Source organism: Mesoplodon densirostris, chromosome 7, assembly GCF_025265405.1.
Source record: "Mesoplodon densirostris isolate mMesDen1 chromosome 7, mMesDen1 primary haplotype, whole genome shotgun sequence".
NCBI classification, from domain to species: domain Eukaryota; kingdom Metazoa; phylum Chordata; class Mammalia; order Artiodactyla; family Ziphiidae; genus Mesoplodon; species Mesoplodon densirostris.
Genome location: NC_082667.1, coordinates 52,763,745 through 52,781,720, shown reverse-complemented (window position 1 = coordinate 52,781,720; position 17,976 = coordinate 52,763,745).

Sequence of the window (17,976 nt, the reverse complement as noted above, 5' to 3'; positions counted from 1 at the left end):
TGTCACCCCTACCATGGACACTTTTCTTCATTCACTGTGTTATCATAGCCCCAGTTGTCCCTATGCAGTAGGATGAAGTGTAGACTATTGTATTTTGTTCATTATTCCCTCTCACCTAACAGACCGTGTGTTGAGCATAAGGGATTGTGCTTTATGTGTCTTTGTAGCAATAACACTTAACACAGGGAGAGCCCCTCATTTTATTCATTTATTTAGCAAGTTGATTTACCAAAAGCTCATTAAATATCTGCAACGTGACAGGTGATATGCTAGGCATCAGGGTTTCACCAGTGAATAAGGATGTGGTGGACCTGCATCCTCCCCATCTAGCCAGGAAGACAAGCCCTGCACAGGTAACTGCAGGCATGATGAGTGGTACTGGAGAGAAGTCTGCAGTTGAAGGGAAGGAGAGGCTGATGTTGCTAGGTGACATCAGGGATGAGTGCTCCACCTAGGAGGAAGGGCACTGGGGGAAGCCAAAGGCTGAATCAGTATGGTCTGGGCCAAGGACTGAGCTCCTGTAGGGCTGGGGTTTGGAAAACCAGGGAATAGAACTGAAGAGGTGGAAGGTGTCCAGGTTTTTCAGGGCCTTATAGGTTATTTTATGTACTTTTACATGTTGTGAGAAGACACCAAATGGTTTCCAGCAGAGGTGTGACATGATCCCATTTGTAGTTGGAAAGGATGCCTGGGTGTTGATGGATTGGACCTGAGGAAAAAGCGTTTGTTGGGATGCCAGTGAGGAAACCCATTAAATAATCCAGCTGAGATGTAATGGTGGCTCAAATCAGGAGTGTGTCAGATGGGATTCAGAGCAGCAGACAGGTTAGAGAGATAATTAAGGGACAAAATGAACAGACTTTTGTGTTCATTGGACATGGGGAGGGTGTGAGATGTAGGAAGGAGTAAAGGATGAAACTTGGCTTGTAATTTGAGGAATTCCACAACTGATGCCAGAATTATTTCTTAGGCCCAGGTCGGATCTTGGCATTTCTATGACTACAACTCTGCAGTGGCTTTCCTTTGTTTCAGGGATGAAGTCCAGATCCTTAGCACAGAAGGTGGCCATAATCTAGACCCAACCTCTGCTCTGCATTTTTTGCCCTTTTTAATTCACTGATGTCAAGTTCTGTGATGTTCTTCAAACAGGCCATACTGCTTGCTTTGCCTTGTATATCTTCCTATGCTTTTCTCTCCCTTTCCTAGATTTACATATTCATATGTGTGTGTGTGTGTGTGTGTATATATATATATATCACATATTTATATATATAATACATTTATATATATACATACATATACATATATTCTTGAAAATTCCAAAAATTATTCAAATCTGGTATCATGGTTGTAAAGCTTAGAAAGGCCTTCTGCTAGATTATTCCCTTCTCTCTGTTCCCTTTTTACATTAAGTTTATTTTTATGGTCATGACATTGGAATATTCTGGTTGTTGCTGTTGTTGTTTATATACTTATAGGATAAATACTTCAATATTAACCTCAGCAGAACTGTAAGATATTTTATTTCCTCCACGCCTGGATGAAAATAGATGTTAACATTTAGAACACGGAAACAAGAAAATTGTGTGATATTTTTCCTTTTAGTTTAGAGAACCCAACTTTAAGAATAAAGTGCAAAAACAGACAGAGAGTTTTCCTTGCAAAATCTGAAGTAATTAACCTTAGAAACAGAAAGAAGGGAAAAGAAAATAAAATGGAAATGTGTTGAGCACTGGCCACTATGCTAGATCTCATTACTCAAATCATCTCATTTTATCTTTGGGACGATCCTGGGAGATGAGTGCCAGTAGTTCCATTCAATACCCAATCTCTACCTCTTAGAAACTCTAGGGATACATCTAGGAACCTTCAGAGTGGTACTCACGGAAAACTAAAAGACACTAATCATTGTTCTCCCCAGAGCAGGCCCCAAATGACTTCTTCTTGTTTTATTTTCTACATTATAGGGAATGACATCATTAAGCTGGAACTCAATTTATTCTGGGTGAAGGGGAAATCTTGTCAGAGATAAATTAGATTGCTGTCCTGTCACAATAAAGGTTTCATCTTTCATTGTAAAGACTCCAAATTCTTCCCAAAGCATCAGGGAAATGCACACAGTAATAACATACAAAACGACAAGAAGAAGAATTCACGGGATTCTTTCCATACAAAAGACAAATACTTCCTTGACGCCAGTTCTCCATGTCCCTCACTTGCACAGTGATGAATCCCAAACCTCTTTAGAGTATTATTTATGCATAATGTCTTACATTTTTGTTTGCTTTTTGGACCTGGGGAAGTAGAACACTGTGATAGAAAACACATGGATATCAAATCTGACTTCTTTTACCTGCCACTTCTGGAAAGTGACCTAACCTCAGGCACCCATTTTTTTCATCGACATTAGAAATGATAACACCAATTGGACAGTAAGTAGGATTGAGAAACTTAGATGAGTTTAGAAATATAAAAGTCTAGGGGCCTCCCTGGTGGCGCAGTGGTTAAGAGTCCGCCTGCCGATGCAGGGGATACGGGTTCGTGCCCCGGTCTGGGAGGATCCCATATGCCGCGGAGCGGCTGGGCCCGTGAGCCATGGCCGCTGGGCCTGCGCATCCGGAGCCTGTGCTCCGCAACGGGAGAGGCCACAACAGTGAGAGGCCCGCATACCGCAAAAAGAAAAAAAAAAAAAAAAAGAAATATAAAAGTCTAGCATAATGCACAGCATGTAACAAATTTTTGTAATTTTATGCTGGAATATTTGGAGTTTGGATTTTAAAATGACAAACTCTCGAGAAGAACACATATGATAACTAAATTTTTTTTAAAGACAATGTGCTAATTCACACTACCCTTTGGAGGCATTGGCTGCTAAACTGTGGCTTTAACCTTTCACAGAACTTGCTGAATTTGTGGGGAAATACCATGAACAACAGAGATCAGATCAACAGTCAATGATTTGTTGTGCTGTGGACAATCTAGCTCAGTTTAGCCCAAATTCTAATATTTTTTTCTTTTCTTTTCCTCCTATATACACTTTTATGGAAAATTAGTAGCTGGAGAATATGACCAAAAAATAATTTTAGGTATAAATGCTCTACAGTGATACACTCTTTATTTAAAGAAATTAAAAGTGTCCAAGTATAATTATATGACATTTATATACTTTCACATGAGAATTTTGTATGGAAACATTAAAGGAACATAGCAATTGACCCTCTAAAGAACAAAAGAAAAGGACAATGGCTTTCAGGGTTAGTGTGACCTTAATGCCAAATTGTTGGCCTCAATTTGTTCTTTGGAGTTTTTTGGGGTTTATTTTGTAGTTGGTTGCAAGCTGAATTATCTCTATGCTGATGACTTTCAAATTTATCATTTCAATCAAACATCTTTCCTTGAATTTCAGACTCATTCCTGTTTTCTTCAGAATTCCTCTAGGGTGTCACAAAGCATTGCCAAAAGTTGAACTTGACATTTTGCTCCTAGAGCCTCCTTCATTTGTATGTCATTTAAAGTTAAGACAAATAAATAAATAAATAAATAGATCGATCGATCGATAAATAAATAATAAAGTTACCACCAAACTGTACCCTGTCACTGACACTTTATTTCCTTCTGACCAACCATCCACATTCAATTACTACTCCAACTCAGTTGGCTCCTCTTCTTGAGAATTCACACGTGGATCCACTGCCCTCCAAAACCACTGCAGCTATAATAGTCTGCCCCCTCCCCCACCCACCTCAATGGATTGAACAGTCTCCAACTGACTTCTCAATTTGCTCCATCCCATTCTTCACCTTTCAGCCAATGATCTTTCTAGAGAGTAAATGCAAATCTGTCCATATCATCCTCTCTTTAAATCCCTTCCAGATGTTCAGAATTTAAACTTTTTTAAACTTCTCAATGTGGATACATAAGCCTGATGATAACATTTTAAATCTCATCCTCTCTCCCACCATCGCAGCCATTTCCTTGCCAGATTAACTCTCATGTTCCAGCCTTTCCACACTGTTCCTTCTGCCTGAAATGCTCTTTGCAAGCCCCATTAACATTCACATTTCAATTTAAAGATTACTTTCTGAGGGACGTTTCCTCTGTTGTACCCTACCCTCAAATCCCACCTTGTGATTCTCCTTCTTGTGTTGTGTAGTTTCATAGAAATCATGTATTTCTCATAACATCAATTCATAACTTTTTAAATTTAATTGTGTATCTCTACTAGAGTACAAATTCTGTGAAGGCAAGGGAATACATATTATGTTTATTTCAGGGCCTAACACATTGTCTGGAGTACAAAGTATGCTCATTGTGTTAACTGTACAAATGTGTATGCAGTCTGAAATCTAGTCTTCTACTTTGCTGAAAATATTGAAGTGCTCAGAAGAAAATTTCCACCTGCTCTAGCGTCGTCTCTAAAAGCTACATGGGGCTTCCCTGGTGGTGCAGTGGTTGAGAGTCCACCTGCCGATGCAGGGGACACGGGTTCGTGCCCCGGTCCAGGAAGATTCCACATGCCGTGGAGTGGCTGGGCCCGTGAGCCATGGCCGCTGAGCCTGCGCATCTGGAGCCTGTGCTCCACAACGGGAGAGGCCACAACAGGGAGAGGCCCGTGTACCGCAAAAAAAAAAAAAAAAAAAAAAAAAAGAGCTACATGAATCTTTGCTCTCACACTCAGCCTATCCTTAATTGAGCATGTGGCATTCACTTAAGAACTTGCCCGTGCTTTCTTCTCTCTTTCTCTTTTACTATTTATTTTACCTGTCTATTGGATCATTCCCAAGGCAAATAAATGTTATTTCTCTCACCTCCAAATAAGTAAACAAAAAACCTTCTTCCCTTGATTACACTTACTACTCTACTTATTGGAACATTACTCACCTTTTATTTAAACAAAATTCTTTGAAGAAGTTGCCTCTACTAGTTATCTCTAATAGCCATTTTTATTTCCTAAGTAATAGTCTCCAATCAGATTTTCATTCCTGTCAATTCATTGAATGTCAAGGTCATGGATGGCTTCCATGTTGCTAAAATCAATGGTTAATTCTGAGTCCTCTTAGTCTACCTAGCCCAGTATTCGGCACATTTGATCATTCCCTCCTCCTTGAGTGACTTTTATTTCTAGTTGTCTTACTACCCTTTTGACTACTCATTCTTAGTCCCTTTGTTGATTCTTCTGCATCTTCCTGAACTTGAAAAGTTGGTATGCTTCACGGCTCACTCCTCAGACCTGTCCACAAAGTTTTAAAGTAGTTTATGTCAACAATTTCCAAAGTGATATTTTCAATCTTAGCCTCTTTTCTGAAAAGTAGTGTAGCCACTACTGACTTAATATTTTCAATGCAATATCTAAAAGTCAATCAGAACAAGTCCAAACCAGAACTTCCAGTCTCTATGAACATTCCACACATAATCTTCTCCATCTCAGGTAATGGAAAATCCATCTCTCCAGGTGATCAGGTCAAAAACTTTGGAGTCATCCTTAAGGTCTCTCCCTCCAGAGAGCAGAAATGCTTTTGACTCTACCCTCAGAAATATATCCAGAATCTTACTGCTTCTCTCTGCTTCCACTTCTAGCATCCTTGTTTGAGCCATCAGCAGCTCTTACTTGGATTATTGCATTAAATTCCTAACTGATCTCCCTGCTTCTGTCTTTATCCTGATACAATGTATTCTTCACACAGCAACCAGAATAATTAAAAATGTTGAGTTGGGGCTCATCACTTTGACCAAAATAAAAGTCCAATGTCTTACTATAACCTTCAAGGCCATAGTGTCTGGTCCTTGGTTACCTCTGACCTCATCACCTTTTACTTTCCCCCTCTCTCACTCTGCTTTAGGAACACTGGCCTTCTTGCTGCTTACACATGACAGGCACACTCTTGCCTCAGAGTCCTTGCATAGGTTGTTCCCTCTGCTTGGAACACTTTTCCCCCAGATATCTACATATCTTCTACTTTCACCTCCTTCAAGTTTTTGCTCAAATGCCCTCTCAATAAGGTTAACAGTGACTAGACATTTTGTAATTTCACTCCTTTCCTGACACTCTCCATTCCCCTTACCCAGCTCAATTTTTTGCAATCTCAATAGCACTTATTACCTTCTAACATAGAGTATAACTAATATTCGCATGTCTCCTCCTCCCATGAGAATGTAAGTCCCTTGAAGAAAGTTATTTTTGTCTGTTTGGTTCACCAATGGATTCATTCCTGTACCTAGAGTAATTTCTGGCACATGATGGGTTCTCAATAAACTTTTATGGAATAAATATCCATGTCTTTCACAATAAAAATCTTCTCTTTATTGAATTAAGACTAAGGTGTCTAAAAAATAGTGATCCTAGTCACTTTTTGAGAACCTGGGCCATACCAAGTACTTTTCACATAAATGAAATAAATAGACTGATGTCACTTCAAAGCTAAAACTGCACTTAGCTCTGGTTGAGCTAACTTCACTTAGCTCTGCACTTAGCTCAAGGCCCGTTCATTTGCCATATGGGGGAAATGAGCCTGCCTCTCAAACAAACTTACAATCTTAACTGTAAAAGTGATCTTTCTCCATATAGAATATTTTGGAAATTTGAAGTGTAAAAAGAAAAAAATACTCATAATTCCACAACCCAGAAATTAGCACTGGTAAGATGTATGTATTTACCTCTAGAATTTTTTTCTTATACACACGCATATATGTGCAAATATCTAAATGTATAATCATATAGTGTGTATAATCTTATTAATTATTTAAAATTAATTCTAGGGACCTCCCTGGTGGTCCAGTGGTTAAGAATCACCTTCCAATGCAGGGGACGAGGGCTCAATCCCTGGTTGGGGAACTAAGATCCCACATGCTGCAGGGCAAATAAGCCTGTGCACCACAACTACTGAGCTCACGCACCTCAATGAGAGAATCCATGTGCTGCAAACTACAGAGCCCACCTGCCCTGGAGCCTGTGTGCCACAACTAGAGAAGAGAAAACCAGCACACCACAGCTAGAGAGAAGCCCGTGCATCACAACGAAGAGTCTGTGTGTCACAACCAAGACCCGATGTACCCCCCAAAAATAAAGAATAAAACATTCATTCTAATCAATACAACTAACATATGCATTACATTTTCATACAAATTAGGAAAATACAATAAAAACAAAGTTTCTCTTGACCAGTGGCATGATCACTCTGCTATGTTCAAGTCTGTTTATTGCATGTTTCAGAATGCACCCTGTTAGTATACCTATTTATACAGCATATGGAAAGAAATCTTCCCCGTTTTAATAATTCAGAATTATACTCAAATTCTGTCTCATTTGTAAATGTGGAACATTTAATCAACTAGACTAACACCATCCATTTTGGTAGAGTTATGGCTAGCTAGATGCCCCTGGTTATTTAGTTATTTGTCAGATTTGAAGTTTGTTATTATCTAGAAAGCAGGCAACTCTGGTCACTTGCCACTCTACTAGCCTTATTTAGAGCAACTCTACACACTGGAGAAAAGTAATTGCTTGGGACAATTATCTAGCCAGCCTTCACACCTGCTCCTTCATAACAACCAACAAACCAACCAAACTCAGCAACAAATAAATAGGAACAAACCCACTCTTCTCCTGAAAATATAAACCATTGTTTCTTAAGTATCTTGATAATGGTAACAAAACCAATTCTACCTAAATGGGATGGATAATTTAACAAAGAGGAAAGTATAAAGAATTGCTTTTGCCTCAAGTATCTGGTTACTTAAAATACAACATTTATTTTTGGTTTGATTATCTGTGTGTGCTTTTCTTTTCTCTGGCGTGAAGTAAGGCAAAATTGTCTTATTTTTCCACTTAATTTTCATTAGCCTTACCGTCAAGAATACAATAACTCATTCTTTTTCTTGAGTAAATGTGAAGATGGTTCTCCCTTAACCCATAGCAGAAACTACACCAAGACCGGGGCCAATATCCATGATGTTTCTGTTTGATCCATGAATTATTATTTTTTTAATAGCACCTCCCCATGTTATGTTATTATTGACAAATATGTCAGAAGAAAGTTTCAGAACGTTTTTCTCAGAATTAAGCAGGCTTCTATGAGTTTTATTTCAGAGGTAGAAATACAACACTAATTTAAAATTGAACATTCAAATCACATTTAGAGGTATGCTTGTGTATTCAGTTTTATATGGCATCTCCCTGCATAACATAAAATGGAACCTTGTTTTCATCAGGCTTCTATCTTAGATCAGTACACAGTTTCCCTGACACGCCATCCTCATGTGAGGCAGGCCCATTTTGGTGTTAACATCAATGAAGGATCATCAGAAAATTGGAAACTTGGGGAAACACAGAGTTGATATTTATTTATTTGCAGTTTGACTGAGTAGCAACTTGACAGCCCTGTGCTCCAGTGCCTCCTACATATATGAGGGAGAGACTGAAGAACGGCTTCAGGCACAGAACTGGAAATAATTCCATTCTTTACTTATCATGTGTTTTCTCTGTATCATTCATTTATTTAAATTTATTTAACACATACCATGCTTCAGACATTGTTCTAAACACTGGAAATAGGGAAGCAGACAGGGCAAAGTTTCCAAGTTCATGGAATTTGCATGTCCGAAGCTCAAAGTAAGAATCAAAGTGCTTATCATAGGGCTGGGATGTGATTAACGGTACAAATGATTTTACAAAATCACCAATGGAAAAAACCCAAAAGATCAAGAGTAATGTCCAATGTCACCAGCTAACTAACCAAATAACTAATAAATAAATGGCATGTTTTTGGAGTTACACTACCTAGTTTCAAATCCTGGACACTCCCTGACACCATATACTGGTTTTGTGTCTTCAGATGATTTATTACAACCTTTAGTGCCTTAGTTGCTTATTGGTACAATGACAAAAACGATGATACCTAAAATTGTAGTGAGGACTAAATTAGCTAATCTGTGTAAAACAGTATAGTACTTGGTTTGTAGTAAGAGCTCAATACATGTAAACTACTTTTTGTATCTGTACCTCATTTTATCTCATTCAATAATAATTTATAGAATTATTATTACTATTTTTAATGGAGGGAAGCAAGGCTACAAACTAACATACTCTTCAAAAAAAACTAATGATAATTTTAGACTATTTTCAGGAAATTTCTGAAATATTAATTTATTGAGTTGCTTTGATGAGTTAATAATCTGTGCTATGTAGAATTAGGAAAGGGTGCTACACAGCCCAAACTGCTAAATTTTTTTATTGTGGCAAAATATACATAAAACTTACCATTCAAACCATTTTTAGGTATACAGTTCAGTGGCATTAAGTGCATTCACATTGTTGTGCAACTATTAACACTATTCATCTCCAGAAATTCTCATCTTTCCAAACTGCAACTCCCAAATATTAAACAATAACTCCCTATTTCCCCTCCCTTCAGCCCCTGGCAACCACCATTCTATTTTCTGTCTCTGTGAATTTGATTACTCTAGGTAAGCGTTATCATAAAATATTTGTTCTTTTGTGACTGGCTTATTTCACTTAATGACTTCAAGTTTTGTCCATTTTGCAGCATGTGTCGGAATTTCATTTCTTTTTAAAACTGAGTAATATTCCTCTGTATGGTGTGCACGTACACATATTTTTTGTTTATCCATTCATCTTTTGATGGACATTTAATTTTTTCCTATTTTTTTGGCTATTGTGAATAATTCCACTATCAACTTTGGTGTACAAATATGTGTTTGAATCACTGTTTCCAGTTCTTTTAGGTATATACTCAGTAGTTGAATTACTGGATCATATGTTAGTTCTATGTTTAATTTTGTAAGGAACTGTCATATTATTTTCCATAGTAGCTGCATCATTTTTCATTCCCAGCAGCAGTGCACAAAGGTTCCGGTTTCTCCATATTCCCACCAACACTTGTAATTTTCTGGTTTTGTTTTCTTTTATTTTGTTTTTAACTATAGTCATCTTAATGGTGTAAAGTGGTATCTTGTGGTTTTGACTTGCATTTCTTTAATGATTAGTGAGGTAAGCATCTTCTCATGTGCTATTGACCATCTTCTTTCCAGAAATATCTCTTCAAGCCCTTTGCTACTTTTAAAATTAAGCTATTTGCCTTTTTATTGTTGAAATATAAAAGTTCTGCATATTTAACAAAGACCAACCAACAGATAGCTCTTTCTTTGTAAAAGATGTGGTATATGTTTTCATGAATGAATACATGAATTTGTTTCCTTTACATTTTAGCTTGAATGGAAGAAAAGAAAATAAATAACTTGTTTCTTTTTAAGGCAGATAAAGTGCAGCAAATAAATTTGGTAAGAGCCCGCATATAATCACACATGAAAAGCCTTCATTTCAGTTTCTACTGAAATAACCAACTTTGCTGGTTATCTCCATCATATTTCAATCCCCCAATTTTGTCCATATATCCCATTGATCATGCCCATTACCTACAGCCCTGTGTACATATAATACTTGATTAAAGACAGTAAATATATGCTGGTGATATTTTCCACTTAAGAAATGAATAGTTTAGGACACTGTCAATTCCCTCTCCTGAGGTAATGTAGCTTGAATATTACTTCATTGGATCTTTGTCTTATGGCTGCACAAAAGACATTTAACAAATCTCATCTTTTCCTAAAACAATTTAAAAGTGTTTATTATTTTCCTTCATCAAAACAATCACATATATTACTCTGACAACACCATACCTCATTCATAATCAAATACACACAGGGGCCTCCTACAACCACAGATATGATTACGTTAACAGAGCACTCCCCATCCCCCTCTCCCCCCCATCAGTAAAGACCATCATCAGGTGTTGCTACAAACAGCTTAAGCTGGAGAGCTATACAGTACCATGGGGTCAGGCTCATCTCAACTCCTGTCTCTTCCACTTAGTACACACGTCCCAGGAAAGTGATTTAACCTCTCCAAGCCTCAATTTCCTTTTCTAAAAAACATAAATTTAGGTACCTACTTCCTAATATTGTTAGGAGGAGTAAATGATAGATTTGAACATGCCCAATAATAGGGTCTGGCACACAAAAGTATACCATAAAAGTGAGCTATTATCTCTGAAAACTTATTGTAAGAGTTAGCACGTGTCTCCTGGTACCAGAGGAAACAATGCAGACCCAGCTTGCGCATATTACAGTGACAAGACTACAGAACTTGACAGGAATATATTTTGTACTCTTGCAACTAGTGATGAGTAACCCAAAGCAAAAGGTGACAATCCCAGTGCAACCCAGACATCATAGGACAGAATCTTTGTGATGCACATGAAGAGGTCATGGATGTAGTTCCTACAGCCTCACTGGTTAAGGGTTATCACTAGAGGGACAATTCCTAATTTGCCCAGGAAATCCCAGGTTACACCTGCTCTCAGAGTGAAATTACGATAGCAACACTTTCACTCTCAAAAATGTCCTGGCTAATTCAAGAACATAGAAAAGGAAGAGCGAAATAAACCCAAAGTGAAGAGAAGGAAGGAAATAGTAAAATTAAGAGCAGAATCAATGAAATTGAAAGTAGGAAAACAATAGAGAAAAATCAACAAAACCAAAATATTTCTTTGGGAAAAAAATCAATGAAATTGACAAACCTCTAGCAAGACTGAAAGAAGACAGAAAGCACAAACCACTAATATCAGGAATGAAACACAGGATACAGATCCTACAGCCACTTTGAGTAAATTGGTGCTTGTAAATTCAACAATTTAGAAAAAAATGTCCAATTTCCCAAAACACAAACTATCAAAATTCAAACAAACCAAAATAGATAACCTTCTCCTAAGGGTACTATGACAAATAAATCAAATATGTAATTAAAAAGCACCCCCCCAAATCTCCAGGTTAAAACAGCATCACTCTAAATTTTACCAAACGTTTAAAGAACTAATACCAATTTTCTCAATCTGTCCCAGAAATCTAAAGAGAAAGAACACTTTTCAACTCATTTTAAAAGGCCACTGTTACCTTGACTGAAACAAACAAATAAGTAAATAAAGACAATACAGAAAAGCAAAGCTGCAGAACAATATGTTTCATGAACTTAGATGCAAAATCCCTCAAAAATATATTAGCCAATCAAATCCAATAAAGTACACAAATTACACACCATGGGTAAGAGAGATTTATGGTAGGTATGCAAGGCTCATACAACATTCAAATATCAATCAACATAACTCACCATATCAAAATATTAAAGATGAAAACTTGTATGCTTGTATCAATTGACATGGAAAACACAGCTGACAAAATCCAAACATCCATTTATTGTTAAAAATTATCAGAAAACTAGAAATAGAGACTTCCTAAAATTGATAAAGAACATCCACAAAACCCTACAGCTAATACCATACTTAATGTGGAAAAACTGAATGCCTTTTCTCTAAGATTGGGAACAAGACAAGGATATTCACTCTCACCACTCCTACATAGTGCTGGAAATTATAGCAGTGCAATAAGGCAAAAACAAATAAATAAATAAAAAGCACACAGATTGGAAAGGAAGAAATAAAATATCCCCCGCTTACAGATGACATAACTATCTACAGAGAAAACCCACGGGATCTACAAAAATATTCCAATAATAAAAAATAAGTTCAACAAAATTTCAGGATACAAGATAAACACACACATACAAAATAAGTTGCATTTCCATACACTAAGAATGAATGTGTGGAAAGCGCAATCAATACCATTTACAGTCACTCCAAAGAATATTAAAAACTTAGGTAGAATCTTAACATGGTATCTGTATGCTGAAAAATTGAAAATGCTAATGAAAGAAATCAGGGAAGAAACATACTGTATTCATGAATTGGAAGACTCAACACAGTAAATATGCTAATTCTCCACAAATAAACTATAGGTTTAATACAATTCCTACCAAGATGTAAGTATTTTTGTTTTGTTTTGTTTCTATAGACATAGGTAGCATATTATAAAATTCATATGGAAACACATGGGCCCTAAATTACCTAAAATAGTCTTTAAAGAGAATATATAATGGGAAGAATCATTCTATATTGCTACAGTTATTAAATAATGTGGTTATGGAGAAGGGATAGACATATGGATAAATAGAACAGAACAAAGAACACAAATAGACTAACAATAATATGCCCAACTGTTTCTGACAGAGATGCAAAAGCAATTCGATAGAGGAAGGCCAAACTTTTTAACAAATGGTGGTGGGGAATTGAACATCCATTGGTAAAAATGTAAACCTTAAACTATATCATACCTTACATAAAAATTAACTCAAAATAGATCATTGACACATATAAAACATAAACTAAAATTTTAGAAATAAAATAGTAGAAAATTTACACTATCTAGGATTAAGCATAGAGTTCTTAGAGTTGACACTAGAGAAAAAAAAACTGACAAACTGGATCTCATCAAAAGAAAAAAAGGTTTTGTTTGAAGAAAACCCTGTTAAAAGGATAAAAAGACAAGCTACAGACTGGAAAAAAATGTTTGCAAACCACATATGCAACAAAGATTCATATGTAAAATATCAAAACTTATCAGTAAAAAAACCAATCTATCCAATTAGAAAATGTGCAAAAGACAACATCAGACATTTCACTGAAGAGGATATACAAATGACAAATAAGCACATGAAAAGATGCTCCATATCCTTAGCCATTAGGGAAATGATAATTAAAACCATAATGAGATACTACTAAATACATACCTACCAGAACAACTAAAATAAAAAAAACAGTAATAGCAACAAATGCTGGCAAAGATGTGGGAATAATGGATCATTCATACATTACTGGGAAGAGTATTAAATGGTATGGCCACTTTGGAAAACAGTTTGAAAATTTGTTATACAACTAAACAAGCAACTATCATAAGACCCTGTGAATGCACTTTTGGACACTCTCCCCCCAAAGTGAAAACTTCTGTTCACACAGCCTTGTACACAAATATTCATAGAAGCTTTTTTTTATTTTTCATTTTTTACTTAAAAAAATCTTTATTGGAGTATAATTGCTTTACAATGGTGTGTTAGTTTCTGCTTTATAACAAAGTGAATCAGTTACACATATACATATGTCAGCATATCTCTTCTCTCTTGTGTCTCCCTCGCTCCCACCCCTCTAGGTGGTTACAAACCACCGAGCGGATCTCCCTGTGCTATGCGGCTGCTTCCCACTAGCTATCTATTTTACGATTGGTAGTGTATATATGTCCAGGGTACTCTCTCACTTTGTCACAGCTGACCCTTCACCCTCCCCGTATCCTCAAGTCCATTCTCTAGGAGGTCTATGTCTTTATTCCCATCTTGTCCCTAGGTTCTTCATGACATTTTTTTTTAAGATTCCATATATATGTGTTAGCATACATTATTTTTCTCTTGCTGACTTACTTCTCTCTGTATGACAGACTCTAGGTCCATCCACCTCACTACAAATAACTCAATTTCGTTTCTTTTCATGGCTGAGTAATATTCCATTATATATACATGCCACATCTTTATCCATTCATCTGTTGATGGACACTTAGGTTGCTTCCATGTCCTGGCTATTGTAAATAGAGCTGCAATGAACATTTTGATACATGACTCATTTTGAATTGTGGTTTTCTCAGGGTATATGCCCAGTACTGGGATTGCTGGGTCATATGGTAGTTCGATTTTCAGTTTTTTAAGGAACCTCCATACTGTTCTCCATAGTGGTTGTATCAATTTACATTCCCACCAACAGTGCAAGAGGGTTCCCTTTTCTTCACAACCTCTCCAGCACTTATTGTTTCTAGATTTTTTGATGATGGCTATTCTGAATGGTGTGAAATGATATCACACTGTAGTTTTGATTTGCATTTCTCTAATGATTAATGATGTTGAGCATTCTTTCATGTGTTTGTTGGCAATCTGTATATCTTCTTTGGAGAAATGTCTATTTAGGTCTTCTGCCCATTTTTGGATTGGGTTTTTTGTCTTTTTGATATTGAGCTGCATGAGCTGCTTGTAAATTTTGGAGATTAATCCTTTGTCAGTTCCTTCATTTGCAAATATTTTCTCCCAATCTGAGGGTTGTCTTTTCATCTTGTTTATGGTTCCCTTTGCTATGCAAAAGCTTTTAAGTTTCATTAGGTCCCATTTGTTTATTGTTTATTTCCATTTCCCTAGGAGGTGGGTCAAAAAGCATCTTGCTGTGATTTATGTCATAGAGTGTTCAGCCTATGTTATCCTCTAAGAGTTTGATAGTTTCTGGCCTTACATTTATGTCTTTAATCCATTTTGAGTTTATTTTTGTGAATGGTGTTAGGGAGTGTTCTAATTTCATTCTTTTACATTACATGTAGCTTTCCAGTTTTCCCAGCACCACTTATTGAAGAGTCTGTCTTTTCTCCACTGTATACCCTTTCCTCCTTTATCAAAGATAAGGTGACCATATGTGCATGGGTTTACCTCTGGGCTTTCTATCCTGTTCCATTGATCTATCTTTCTGTCTTTGTAGCAGTACCATACTGTCTTGATTACTGTAGCTTTGTAGTATAGTCTGAAGTCAGGGAGCCTGATTCCTCCAGCTCCATTTTTCTTTCCCAAGATTGCTTTGGCTATTCGGGGTCTTTTGTGTTTCCATTACAAATTGTGAAATTTTTTGTTCTAGTTCTGTGAAAAATGACAGAGGTAGTTTGAGAGGGATTGAACTGAATCTGTAGATTGCTTTGGGTAGTAGAGTCATTTTCACAATGTTGATTCTTCCAATCTAAGAAAATGGTGTATTTCTCCATCTATTCATATCATCTTTAATTTCTTTCATCAGTGTCTCATAATTTTCTGCATAAAGGTCTTTTGTTTCCCTAGGTAGGTTTATTCCTAGATATTTTCTTCTTTTTCTTGCAATGGTAAATGGGAGTGTTTTCTTAATTTCACTTTTAGATTTTTCATCATTACTGTATAGAAGTGCAAGAGATTTCTGTGCATTAATTTTTTATCCTGCTACTTTACCAAATTCATTGATTAGCTCTAGTAGTTTTCTGATAGCATCTTTAGGATTCTCTATGTATAGTATCATGTCATCTGCAAACAGTGACAGCTTTACTTTTTCTTTTCTGATTTGGATTCCTTTTATTTCTTTTTCTTCTCTGACTGCTGTGGCTACAAATTCCAAAACTATGTTGAATAATAGTGGTGAGAGTGGGCAACCTTGTCTTGTTCCTGATCTTAGTGGAAATGGTTTCAGTTTTTCACCATTGAGGACGATGTTGGCTGTGGGTTTGTCAATATATGGCCTTTATTATGTTGAGGAAAGTTCCCTCTATGCCTACTTTCTGCAGGGTTTTTATCATAAATGCGTGTTGAATTTTGTCAAAAGTTTTCTCTGCACCTATTGAGATGATCATTTGTTTTTTCTTCTTCAATTTGTTAATATGGTGTATCACATTGATTGATTTACATATATTGAAGAATCCTTGCATTACTGGGATAAACCCCACTTGGTCATGGTGTATGATCCTTTTAATGTGCTGTTGGATTCTGTTTGCTAGTATTTTGTTGAGGATTTTTGCATCTATGTTCATCAGTGATATTGGCCTGTAGTTTTCTTTCTTTGTGACATCTTTGTCTGGTTTCGGTATCAGGGTGATGATGGCCTCATAGAATGAGTTTGGGAGTGTTAGTCCCTCTGTTATATTTTGGAAGAGTTTGAGAAAGATAGATGTTAGCTCTTCTCTAAATGTTTGACAGAATTCGCCTGTGAAGCCATCTGGTCCTGGGCTTTTGTTTGTTGGAAGATTTTTTTTTTTTTTTTTTTTTCTTTTTGCGGTATGCGGGCCTCTCACTGTTGTGGCCTCTCCCGTTGCGGAGCACAGGCTCCGGATGCGCAGGCCCAGCGGCCATGGCTCACGGGCCCAGCCGCTCCGCGGCATATGGGATCCTCCCAGACCGGGGCACGAACCCGCATCCCCTGCATCGGCAGGCGGATTCTCAACCACTGCGCCACCAGGGAGGCCCTGTTGGAAGATTTTTAATCAGAGTTTCAATGTCAGTGCTTGTGATTTGTCTATTCATATTTTCTATTTCTTCCTGGTTCAGTCTCAGAAGGTTGTGCATTTCTAAGAATTTGTCCATTTCTTCCAGGTTGTCCATTTTATTGGCATGTAGTTGCTTGTAGTAATCTCTTATAATCCTTTGTATTTTTGCAGTGTCAGTTGTTACTTCTCCTTTTTCATTTCTAATTCTATTGACTTGAGTCTTCTCCCTTTTTTTCTTGATGAGTCTGGCTAATGGTTTATCAATTTTGTTTATCTTCTCAAAGAATCAGCTTTTTGTTTGATTGATTTTTGCTATCATTTCCTTCATTTCTTTTTCATTTATTTCGGATCTGATCATTATTATTTCTTTCCTTCTGATAACTTTGGGGGTTTTTTGTTCTTGTTTCTCTAATTTCTTTAGGTGTAAAGTTAGGTTGTTTATTTGAAATGTTTCTCGTTTCTTGTGGTAGGAGTGTATTGCTATAAACTTCCCTGTTAGAACTGCTTTTGCTGCATTCCATAGGTTTTGGGTCACCGTGTTTTCATTGTCATTTGTTTCTAGGTTTTTTTTTTTGATTACCTCTTTGATTTCTTCAGTAATCTCTCAGTTATTAAGTAGTGTATCATTTAGCCTCCATGTGTTTCTATTCTTTACAGATTTTTTCCTGTAATTGATATGTAGTCTCATAGCATTGTGGTCAGAAAACTTACTTGATACAATATCAATTTTCTTAAATTTACCAAGGCTTGATTTGTGACCCACAATATGATCTATCCTGGAGAATGTTCCATGAGTACTTGAGAAAATGTGTATTATATTGTTTTTGGATGGAATGTCCTGTAAATATCAATTAAGTCCATCTTGTTTAATATATCATTTAAAGCTTGTGTTTCCTTATTTATTTTCATTTTCGATGATCTGTCCATTGGTGAAAGTGGGGTGTTATAGTCCCCTACTATGATTGTGTTACTGTCGATTTCCCCTTT